Below are 12,980 nucleotides of genomic sequence, written 5' to 3'. Positions count from 1 at the left end.
AGGCAGCAGTGACGGTTCAGCTAGTTAGATCCCTGCCAACTGGGAGACCAGATTTATTTCTCAGCTGCTTGTTTTGGCCTGGCCCAGTCCAACTGCTGCAGGCATTTGGGGAGTGAACCAGCAAATAAAGATCTCTCTCTCTCTCTCTTTGCCTTTCAAGAAAATAAAATAAACCACATGCCAAATCTGTTTTTCTCATAGTTCTCAGTTTATAGGCAACAATTATACTCAATTCTCCCAGTGAACAACAGCATATCTAAAATAACATTACTGACTTACCTAATTTTTTTATTTATTAAAAGGCAGAGTCTCATAGAGAGTGAGAAAGAGATCTCCCATCTGCTGGTCACTCCCCAAACACCATATTAGCTGGAGTTGGGCCAGGCCAAAGCCAGGAACTTGGAACTCAGTTAGGTCTCCCACACAGATGGCAGGGACTCAACTACTTGAGCCGCCACCTTCTGCCTCTCAGGCTGCACATCGGCAGAAAACTTGAATCAGAAACAGCCAGAACTTGACCCCAGGCACTCAGATATGGGATATGATGTCCCAAGCACTACCTTAACGCCTGCACCAAATGGTCCACCCCTAGCTTACCCATTAATAATATTATCTGGAAACAAACTCAAAAAAGAGCCCCAATAAGTAGAACAAATTCTCTGGCCCGAAAAAAATCTCAATTATTCAATCTTGGGAAAAATCCACTGGCCAGATGGGTAAAATGCTCATTATCTCTTCTCTTGTTTAGGTAAGAAAATATAAACCTGTGCTTATGATTCTGGTCCAATATATTTATCCTTTAGACAAAAAACCAATTTGTCTCTGGGAATTAATATTAGTAATTTTTAAAATATTAATGATCTTAGAACAGAAACCTAGAAAATATATATATTACTTTATACTTTAACCCACAAGACCATGTGATATCATTTTTAAATGTGTCAACTACTTGTTAAGAAATTTTAATGGTAGCCTTCTTAATATTTAATGATACCCTAAAAAGGTCATATTTATATCTGAAATAAATACATAAAAATCTGGAGACTTTAATCTCAGTATCTCACCTCACCTCCCCATTAAGCTAGACAAAAATACTTGAACAATGCAATAAATATGTTAAAAGCTTGCCTCTGTCATACTTTTATTGATCTATGCATTTCTGTTTCACTAAACTCAGACAAGCAGAGAAGAATTAAAACATCTTTTTCAGACTAGAGGAAAACCAAAAATAAAGGCTATGTATTAGAAGATTCAATTACATTGAATACAATCATCAAAGCAAATATGAAAGAACACACTCACTTCTTTGTCCCTAAGATATTGCAGTATAATAACAAAAATAGTATCAGTAGCATAAAAAAAGAGAGGCAGATGGCTTTTAACATAATAACTACTGGCTTTAATACAAGTAACAAAGCCCTGTAATTCTAAAATTAAAAAAAAAAATTAACAAGAGTCCATAGTCATCCTAATGGTGGACAATAACACTCTTGTGGCTAATCCATAGCTGTTTATCCCATAATAAAATCAAGATTTCACTTGAAAGGTAGCAACAACATGAGAAATCATGAACAGGTGCTTCTCTTGTTGAAGATTTATTTAGATTTCCATTCACACTGTTTGCTAATGTTTACTTGCCTGTGAACAGAGTAGGGAAAATATAGGTAAAGACAGAAAATGGAAAACAATTTTTCCTTGAGGTTGACTGTGCAATATTACATAATATATAAATGTATTATGTGTGCATAATATATATAAGGCACTGCCCCAGCCCCACTTATCCAATAATGGTTTATTAACTGCTGTGACGGGGGTGGAGGGATTCTAATTTGGCTGTTAAATCACTGAAAATAAAGCCTCTCTCCCTGACTTATAAACTTCAATATTTTCTCTATTTTCTGTTATTATCTAGAAGTAGTTTACTTTATAACTTTAAAAAAAAATGGGCCGGCGCCACGGCTCACTAGGCTGATCCTCCACCTAGTGGCGCCGGCACACCGGGTTCTGGTCCTGGTCGGGGCACCAGATTCTGTCCTGGTTGCCCCTCTTCCAGGCCAGCTCTCTGCTGTGGCCAGGGAGTGCAGTGGAGGATGGCCCAAGTGCTTGGGCCCTGCACCCCATGGGAGACCAGGATAAGTACCTGGCTCCTGCCTTCGGATGAGTGCGGTGCGCCGGCCGCAGCACGCTGGCCGCGGCGGCTGTTGGAGGGTTAACCAATGGCAAAAAGGAAGACCTTTCTCTCTGTTTCTCTCTCTCACTATCTACTCTGCCTGTCAAAAAAAAAAAAAATAATAATAACTTTAAAAAAATACAAATGTCGTTGACCAAAAACTGGCTATATGAAACTAAAACTTATTCTTGACTAATAGGAACTAGCCAGAAAAGCTTGATGTTGATGATTATTTATTTATTTATTTGACAGGCAGAGTGGACAGTGAGAGAGTGAGAGTGAGAGAGAGAGAGAGAGAGAGAGAGAGAAAGGTCTTCCTTTTGCCGTTGGTTCACCTTCCAATGCCTGCCATGGCCGGCGCGCTGCAGCCAGCGCAGCGCGCAGATCAGAAGCCAGGAGCCAGGTGCTTCTCCTGGTCTCCCATGGGGTGCAGGGCCCAAGCACTTGGGCCATCCTCCACTGCACTCCCTGGCCACAGCAGAGAGCTGGCCTGGAAGAGGGGCAACCGGGACAGAATCCGGCGCCCCCGACCGGGACTAGATCCCAGTATGCCGGCGCTGCAGGCAGAGGATTAGCCTAGTGAGCCATGGCGCCGGCCAATTCTTAAATATATCAAAAATTCACTCTCAGAGTCAAGAGTGGCCAAGAGTCTCTGGTGAATTCTGTCTAGCTGAACAGCAGCAGGAACACCCTCTGGCTAAACACAGTGGACTGATAATTCCTCGAAATTAGGGAGAATACACACCATTGGGAACTTTGGGGCATTTTATCAAGAGTGTGTTAGGAAGGACTTCCAGGATCAAGCTTATGCAAGCCACTTGGGGGAAAGATTCAACGAAGTGTGGGCTTTGCTCAAGATTAGATGCTGTCAGGAAGCAGGAATAATTCTATGCTGCTATCAGAAACACCTAATTCTACTAATTCCATGATTTTTAATAAATATCCCAACAAGGTGAGAACAAAGCAACACTAAAGCTATGATTTATGAAAAAGCAGCACTCACGGTAGACAGAATATCACTTTTGTAACTTGAAAAACGTTCATGTGCTTGTTTGGTTCTCAGTAATTACAGGGAGTTCTTGTTTTGTTTTTGTCTTGATCCAAGGACACAGAGTGACTCTGTCTACTATTTGTGTTCTGTGAAACTGTTTATGTTCAACAGGAGAACAACACAGGCCAGCTGTGAATGCCAGGCCAAATCCAAGGAAAATCAAGGTTGAACTGAAAGCTAGTGCCAGGCTAGATCTTAGCTGTCAGGAGCTGCATGTCTCTTTCTCATAGGAAATCACAGTCTCGTGATAAAAAAAAAAATTAAAAAAAAAAAAGAGCTAATCACAAGAAAACAATCAGTTCCAGATTGTGAAACCTTCAACAAACTAACCATTCTACAGTCTATAAAAATGTCAATGTCGTGAACAACAAAAACAACTTTATAAAGACTATTCCACATGAAACAAACAAACAGAAAGGGCATGACCACAGACTCTAAAAGAAGCTTACACAGACATGTTTAGGACAATTGGAGAATCACTGGACACTTGTGGGAGATCTGGAAGAAGCTCCTGGCTTCAGCCTGGCCCAGCCCCGGCTGTTATAAACATCTGGGGAATGAACCAGCAGACAGAAGAGCTTGCTCTCTCTCTTTCTCTCTCTGTAACTCTTTCAAATAAATAAATAAATCTTTAAAAATAAATAAATAAAATACATTTGAAGGGTATAATACAGTGGTCACAGGAGAAATACGGGACGTAAGGGCAAAATGTCACAATATCTGCTACTTATGCTCAAATGATAGCAAAAATGAGACACAGAGAAATACAGAAAATGTGGCAAAACATGAATAATTCATGAACTTGAGGAAAACGGGTTTATCGGTGTTTACTACACATGTTTTTTTTCTGTATATCTGAAATTTTTCCCAATTCAAAACGATAGAGAAAAATAAAATGAGTTAAGTGCCATCCTGATGAGAAACAACTGGGTGTAGAGAAAATCCACCTCAGCCTACAGGAAACATGGAGAACTTCCTAGAAGAGGAGACCTAAAGTCTGGAAGGCAAACCTGGAACTTCACAGTAGAGCTCTGCGGAACTGAAGAAAGAGACACAGGATCCAGTGTGGCAGAAGACTGGCCAACTAACGAAATGACAGAAAGCAATACTAGTTGAGCTGCATTAGCCACTCACCCAGACACACCACCACTAGGATCCTCAGAACACAAGGTCTTACCCCTATCTTACCAACATGAAAACTAAAGCCAGATGTTAACCTGCGTAAGATCACCCACCAATAAAGAGTGGACGGAAGATTTAGGTCCAAATCTAACTGCTATTTTCACTGTTCCACTAGAACAGGCACTGCGGCTCTGATGATTCTGTAAATTACAACAGGGCTTCTTTGTCGCTGAGGTTTACTTACTAAACATGAGGGAGGAGCTAAAAGACAAATGATCAACCACCATTCCCTCCACAACACCACAGCTGCAGCCTGCAGGGTTCACTACAGTTATCAAGCATTACAAATGGACTGTACTATTTATTGAAAGAGATAAATTGCTTACTTATTAAGATTAATAAGAAACTTTCATTCTACAATATGGAAGGATGCGAAAAAAGTTGAAGATAATCGATAACAACAGACAATAATAGCTGAAAACCTTAACCAATTTAGAAGCCACTCCCTTTCACTCAGTGATAAGCTTATTACTGGACTAAAAGTCGTCAAAGAAGACACTATCAATAATGGACTTTTGGCACATAATCACACTTGTCAGGCACAGGAGCAGTGAGATGCCAGTCAAAAGAGATAGTTGCAATTACAAAGAGTAATTGCAACTTTTTTTTCTATTTCATTTTATTTGAAAGTCAGAATTAGAGAGAGAGGAGAGATGGGGTGGGGCGGGGGGGAGGCAGAGAGATCTTCCACCTGTTGGTTCACTACCCAAATGGCCACAATGGCCAGACCAAAGCCAGGAGCTTCATCTGGGTCTCCTACATGGGTAGGAGACCTTCCTACCATGGGTATTCAGGACCTTCCCTGCACAGATGCTCAGACGCCAGGCCTTGCAGCATGTTGCTCCTCAGTGGTTCCTCACACCCTGACAGTCTGCCCGCCCGCCCGCCTGCCTGCCTGCCATCCTTGACTTGCTTAGACTCTGGACAGGTCTGTCTTTCTTTTTTGACAACTCTGGGTCAGTTCTGACCTGGGGAACCCAGCAAACTTTTTACTTATCTGGTGGCTGCAGCCATGACTTCTCTGTGAAGACCTGAACCCCAGGCTGGGGAGGGCCCAAGTACTTGGTCCATCTTCTGGTGCTTTCGCATGCTCATCAGCAGGGAGCTGGACCAGAGGTGAGTAGCCAAGACCCAGACTGGCACCCAAAGGAGATGCAGGCACTGCAGGCAGCAGCTTAACCCATTTCACCACAGCACTGGTCCCAAAACTGCAACTTTAAACAGGAACATATAAAGAAAAAAGTACAGAACCATAGATATTGGATAGTAACTGTGAACACAAGGCAACAGAAACGTGAAGTACCATGGAATCTGAGCTCCAATGCCAAAAGCAAGCAGTCGATAGTTAACAGCCTAAGATGTTAAGAGCTTATTAACTCCCAAATGCTTAGTAGGAAAACAGAAGTGATTGATGGCCCCAGAAGAACTAATGTTTCTTTTGCTATTGATCTATCTCTATCGCTCATATCTCTCAACTGTTTTTCACCTAAGAAAACACAAGTATTTTCCTATTATATGACGGGATTTCAAAAACTTCACGGGAAAAAATGGAATTAAAAGATTATTTTCATCTCACCAGAATTTCTGAAACCCATGCATTATTTTTTCACCATATGCATTTTCAAGAACTTTTTGAAGGGTCCCTGTGATTCCAGATGTCATTAAAAACCATAATTGTTACTATCATTTGTTGAATTGTAGCAACAAGCTTCTGATGACAATAAATGAAACTGATGTTGGTCCACTAAATGAGATTCTCTGCTTCTTATCCTCAAATCTCAGGCAGCTGTAAACCATGCAGAACATCCTGAGGAAGCAAGACTGAAGTCCAGGGAGTTCTAGAGCCCTGTAATCAGCCTGAAGAAATCACTATGCCATGTAGACTACAAGCCAGTGGAGAGAGGGCATTCTGAATTATTTCATGCCGCTCACACTTCTTCCTAAACTAAAGAGACTGTTAGTAGGGATCAATCAAGAAACCAAACCACACAGCAATCTGAATGGGGAAAGTTTCATCTGAAGAATTATTAACCATGACAACAGAGTAATGAGAAAGTAAAAGAGGATACTGAATACCCCAGGGGGAAGGAGAATGCCAAGGAAGGAACACTGGGAAGGGGAAACCCCTCCCCAGGCTGGGGTTCAGGTCTTCACGGAGAAGTCATGGCTGCAGCCACCAGACGAGGAAGAAGTTTGCTGGGTTCCCCAGGTCAGAACTGACCAGAGTTGTCAAAAAAGAAAGACAGACCTGTCCAGAGTCTGAGCAAGTCAAGGATGGCAGGCAGGCAGGCAGGCGGGCGGGCGGGCAGACTGTCAGGGTGTGAGGAACCGCTCAGGAACAACATGCTGCAAGGCCTGGCGTCTGAGCATCTGTGCAGGGAAGGTCCTGAGAAACAACTTTCCGGGGTAAAGGCAGGCCAATGCCGGCAGCCAGACATGCAGAGTAAGAGGGGGCACCAGGGAAACCCAGCCTGGAGTCAGCAGTGTCCACGTCAGAAGATGCACCAGAAACAAGCCTACATGGGGCTCGCGGGATGAAGCGGAGGGGCAGCTGTGCAGAAACACAGTTGGAAGCTTGCTCTCCAACAGGCCTAACGTGCCTTGGTGCCCTTAACTGGATGGTCACCAAACTGTGGGGAATAAGCTCCTTGCTTCGGATCGGCACAGCTCCAGCCGTTGTGGCCATCTGGGGAGTGAACCAGCATTTGCTCTCTCTCTGCCTCTCCTTCTCTCTGTGTGTAACTCTGATTTTCAAGTAAATAAATAAATCTTTAAAAATAAAAAAGAACCCTACGGGATTTTTCTAGGGTAGAGGGAAAGAACCAAAAGAAGTATTTGAAAGAGGTGCTAGAATTCAGATCTCACTGGAGACGGTGTGGTTGCGGCCCACTGAATGAGCGAGGTTAGCTGAGCTGCCCCAGCCCCAGCTGTTCCAAAGAAGAAGAGCCAAAGCTAGAGGGCAAAGGACCACAGCCCAGGAGAGGCAAGCAGGAAAGTCTCCGCCGTGGTGCCAGAAGGCCCAGGCTAAAAGGTCAGGAGCCACAGGCAGAAATCCACAACAAAATTTGCCAGAGCATGAACACCTTCTGGTATTAAACACACTCCACTGGCAGCGTGGAGCAAGCAGGAACTCAAGCACATCGATACCCTATATCCTGCAGGGTCCCTCCAACACCCTCTACTGACCAAGCTCATCCAGGCCAGCTGGAAAAGGAGGCCCAGCAAGTCAAGGATCTGCAGATAAAATGTGCTACATGGCTAACTGGCACAGCCCTGAACACCATTCCCGACAATAACCACCAGGGTTTCTCGAAGAAGGGGTAGATTGCTGGCCTATAGCAGAAAAATTCAAGACAAGCACTAAATAGTTATGCTGAAAAATAATAAGTATTAAAAGAAAAAGAAAGAAAAATATGGCAGCAGCAAGTTACAAGGAGAGAGAAGTCAGCTTAAAAGTGCTCTTATCATTCAAAACGGGAACCATTTGAGCACCAAAGCAAGGACATTATTGGGCTCCAGCCTATCAGGAGAAAACAGGTGTATGAGTCCCAATCAGTAAGGGATAAATGGGTACATTCACAAACACAGTGCATACACAGATACAGAGAGCAATACACAGATGGGGAAGATCACTGGGTCTTTAGTCTAGTAGTTAGGATGCCCCAGCCCATAATGCAACACCTGGGTTCAATATCTGGCTCCAACTCCTAATTCCAGCTTCCTGCTAATGTAGACTATGAGAGGTCACGGTTATGGATTAAGTAATCGGGCTTCTACCACCCCCATGGGAGACACAGATTGAGTTTTCAACTCCCAACCCAGGCCTAGACATGGGCAGCTGGGGTGAACCAGCAGATAGAAGCTCCATCTACTGCATACTCACTCACTGAGTGTGTGTGTGTGTGTGTGTGTGTGTATCTCAAATAAGCATTTTTTAAAAGATGCAAAGATAAAGGGAGAAGGGAGGGCAATGGCCAACATGGAGGGGGTGTTGGAATTAGAAAATCTTTCTTTAGTCATCACCAATCACTCATTCATACATGAATCATCAATGAATGCTAAATCTTACTAGCTGTAAGAAATTTTAAAAATGAATATACAGTGTGTGGTAGTCTGAAAAATGATTATTCTCCTCCCCCAAAGATAACAGCTCCTAATCCGTGGAACCTGTAAATGTTAGCTTACTTGGAAAAAGAGTCTTTGTGTTTATGATTATGAATCTTACAATGGAGAGATTATCCTGCATTACCCGGAAAGGCACTAAATGCCAACACATGTTTCCTTACACGACAGGCAGATTTCACAGAAAGGTTAATATGAAGACAGTGCAGACAGAGGCTTAAAGATGAGAACCTCCAAGTTTGAAATGACACTGCTACAGCCAATAGATGCCGACAGATACAAACTAAAAGAGGCAGGGAACGGACTCTCCCCTCAAGTCTCAGAAAGGAACACAGTCCTGCCAACACCTCAGTTTCAGCCAAGTGATGTCAATTTCACACTTTGGTCTCCAGAAGCAAAGTTCTTTGAGAAAACAAATTTCCATCATTTTAAGTCACCAAGTTTGTGGTCACTTGTTACAGCAGCCACAAGAAACTAACACACAGAGGAAAAGCTGACCAATACTTAGACCAGGTGACACAAATGCCTATCATTCATGAGAGTCAGGTGCACATTATAGGCCTTCAGATATGATACTCTGAGAAGGAGTACCAGCCAGGAATATTCCATTACCACAAACTACACACGAGGAAACATCAGAGAACTAAAATGATGATCATCTCTGAAAAATGGTCGTGAGGAGGGGAGAAACAGAGAGAGGAGAATGCATTCTTCATTCTTCAAAAATGCCAACGTGGGCCAGGCACTTGGCCTAGGAGGTAAGATGCCAGTTAAGACATCCACATGCCACATAGGAGAACCTGGGCTTGATACCAGCCTGTGGCTCCTGACTTTAGCTTCCCACTAACACAGACCCTGGAAGGCAATGGTGATGGTTCAAGTAATTGGATTCCTGCCACCCATGCAGGAGACCTGGAATGAACTCCCGGTTCCCCACTCACCAGGCCCTGTCCCAGATATTGTGGACATCTGGGGAGTTAAAAGGCAGCTGTAAGCTCTTCCTGTCTGTCTCTGTCTCTCTGCCTCTCAAATAAATGATAAAAATTTATTTTAAAAATGCCAATGTAGTAAAAGAACAAAAAAAGGATATAGAAATGTTCTAGACAAAAAGAGACCAAAGGAAAATGATAACTAAATGAAATATGAATGCTAGGATGGATTCTACTCTCGAGGGAGAAAAGACATTATCAAACCAACTGACAGAAAAGACATTATCAAACCAACTGACAAAACTGGAATACAGATAGTAAGTTAGATCAAAGTACTGAATCAATATTAAATGTAGGGACCAGGGTGGCGGTGCCACAGATTAACCCAGCACCACACATCAGAGGCTGATTTGAGTCCCAGTTGCTTCACTTCTGATCCAGCTCCTGGCTTATGCATATGGGAAAGCAGCAGAGGATGATCCAAGTGCTTGGGCCTCTGTCACCCCCACAGGAGACCCAGATGGTGCTCTGGGCTCCTGGCTTCAGCCTGGAGCAGCCCCAGCTGTTGCAGCCATTTGTGGAGGGAACCAACAAATGGAAGTTCTCACTCGCTCCTTCTCTCTTTCAAATAAATAATTTTTTAAAAATAAGAACTAAATTTATCCAAGTTGATAACTGAACTGCTGCTATAATAAGAGATCACTAGTCTCAGGAAATTCACATTGAAATAATTAAAATTAACAGGCCATTAAATTTGAATTTATTCCGAGGCAGCTCAGGGGAAAAAAAAAAAGTATGTACAAATGTCTTAGATACACATATGTGTTAGAGCAGTGGGGTGAGGAGGAAAACAGACAAGCAAATGATAAGCAAAAGGGATAAAAGCTTAACAATAGGTGAATCTGGTTAAAAGGTGTACAGATGGTCTTGTACTACTTTTCATTCATTATTTTCAACTTTCTGTAAGCTGGAAAAATTCCTCACCTCCACAGGCTGCCCGAGTGTTCTCACAACACGGCCACTGGACTCCCCAAAACAAGGGATAACGCACAGAGGGGAGACGCAGGCTGGGGGCAAGTACACCCAAGATGGAAGCTGCAGGTTTTCATAGTCTACCCCTGAAAGGGACACAGTGTCCCTTCTGCCATACACAGACTAACCCTGATTCATGGGACAAGGACACGAATACCAGGGGCAGGGACCACTGAGCGCCATTCTAGAAGCTGACCACCAGAGCACCCTTTGGCCCTCAATGATTCCCATCCTTCCTGCATACAAGATACACTCAGCCTCCTCCCAAGGTCCCCACAGGTCTCATCCCATTATGGTAGCAGTTCAGAGTCCAGAATTCCATCTCAGTCAGGTCCAGGCGTGAATGAGGTTCCTCAGGTACAGTTCCTGACGTACACGAGCGTCTTCAGAAAGGCCATGGAAAATGTACAACGTGGAAAAGCTCTACATGGATTTTAAACTTTCTGCACCAAAATAAAAATGCCTTTCCATTTCACTTTCTGCACCAAAATAAAAATGCCTTTTCATTTCACTTCCTACTAACTTTTGAAGTGCCCTAGTAATTCCTTAAGGACAATTCTTCCTGACCTGTGAAACGAGACAACTTATCCACCACCTACACATCCAGCACAGAATGCAACAGCAGATCAGGCATAGATCTACTGGCACACCTGTACAATAAAGGGGGAGTGGGAGGCAGAGTACACACACTGGAAGTTCTTAAGTCTCACAGCCTGGGAATAATGCTACAAAGCTCTGGCTCTGGCCTCTGGGCTACTAGTTAAAGCTTATGAGTCATATCCCCTTATCAAAGGTAGCAGGGTTTGTAGCTGTGTAGGTTTTTCAGTCTGCTTCCTGCCAATATAATTTTGGGACTACAAAATGCCTCTCCTCATTTTTCACTGCTTCTGTGCCTGTCAGTCCAAAAAAGTGTTTCTGCATAGATCATTTTAGGTCTCCTGGTATTCTTTGGGCTTGTCCCATTAGACCAATGTCATACCCATAAATCTCTTCTACTATCTAAGATCTTTTCTACCTTTGGTTTTGCTGATTTGTCTGTGGCTTCTACTTCCTTAAGACCTTGTTGTTGGGCTAGTGCTGTGGCATAGTACATCAAGCCTCTGCCTGTGGTGTCAGCATCCCATATGGATGCCAATTCAAGTCCTAGCTGCTCTACTTCTGATCCAGTTCTATGCTAATATGTCTGGGAAAGCAATGGAAGATGGTCCAAGTGCTTGGGCCCCTGTTCCCACGTAGGAGACCCAGAAGAAGCTCGTGGCTCCTGGCTTAGGATAGGCCCAGCTCTGGCCATTGTGGCCATTTGGGGAGTGCATCAGCGGAAAATCAATCTCTCTCTCTCTCTCCTCCCCTCCCCGCCCCCTGTCTGTAACTCTGCCTCTCTAATAAATAGTAAATAAATCTTAAAAAAAAAAAAAAAAAAAAAAAAAAACACACACACGAAAAACTTAATCTCTCCAGAGAATATTTAGTCTCCCTCAATTTTTCTGAGGTCTTAAAAAAATATTTTTAAGGCTTTATCTTCAGAACATGTTTCCCTGGCAAGGCCCTCAATTTGATCTTTAATCAGAAGTCATTTATTTACTTATTTGAAAGCCAGAGCAAGAGAGAGATACGGAGAAAGGAAAAGAAAGATCTTCCATCCACTGATTCATTTCCCAAATGGCCACAACGGCCAGGGCTAGACCAGGCCAAAGCCAGGAGCCGGGAACTCCACCTGGGTCTCCCACATGGGTGGCAGGGGCTCAAGCACTGCGACCATCCTCTTTTGTCTTTCAGCACTCGACCGGAAGTCGACTTGAATTAGCACTCTAATACAGAATACTGGTGTCCAAAGCAGTGGCTTCACCTGCTGCACCACAATGCTGGCCCCAGATGTCATTTCTTACTTGTGATAGTTGTTTGCTATCTGGAAAGACAGCATTTTCAAGACAAGTCCTAAGTTCTTTTTCTTGAGTAACCCTTCCTTTAGTTTCTCTCCTATCACATCGTGTGATAAGCAGCAAGAAGAAATCATACTGTACTTTAAATACTCTGGTTGGAAATCTTAGCAAGATTAACCAGTTCATTTGGTTTATTTCCTTCTTTCCACATAACTGTAGGCAACAGTGTGGCTGAACCTTCAACTAAATAAAGATCCTCCTTCCTTGGTTTCCAGTAACATTTACCCAACTTCCTTGCAAATGCTCACTATGGCCCACAAGGGGTCTATTAATCACTTCTTTAAGTATTCAGGCACTCACTACCAATCATCTCAAGGCCCATGCTCATTCCAAAAGCTCTCTCCCCATTTTCAATCTTTTCGTGAGAGCACCCACTTCTAGGTAACCAAATCTATTAGCCGGTTATTGTGTAAAAAGTTACTCTCAAACCAGAGAGTAGCCTATAAGGAACATTGACTATCTCACACAGTCCTTGAGGGTCACAAGTCCAAAAATGGCTTTGCAGGTGCTCTAGGTCAGAGTCTCCAATATCCACTGCAAGTGTCCCCCATCAG

The 12,980-nt window shown here is 43.2% G+C and overlaps 1 protein-coding gene across 4 annotated transcripts in view; it reads right to left on the bottom strand.

The window, feature by feature from the left end:
- Positions 1-12,980, bottom strand: part of RPS6KC1 (ribosomal protein S6 kinase C1) — a 183,155-nt gene that overhangs the window by 148,343 nt on the left and 21,832 nt on the right. The window lies entirely within an intron of this gene.

This window comes from Oryctolagus cuniculus, chromosome 13 (assembly GCF_964237555.1).
Source record: "Oryctolagus cuniculus chromosome 13, mOryCun1.1, whole genome shotgun sequence".
Classification (NCBI taxonomy): domain Eukaryota; kingdom Metazoa; phylum Chordata; class Mammalia; order Lagomorpha; family Leporidae; genus Oryctolagus; species Oryctolagus cuniculus.
This window is presented reverse-complemented; position numbering and strand designations above follow the sequence as displayed.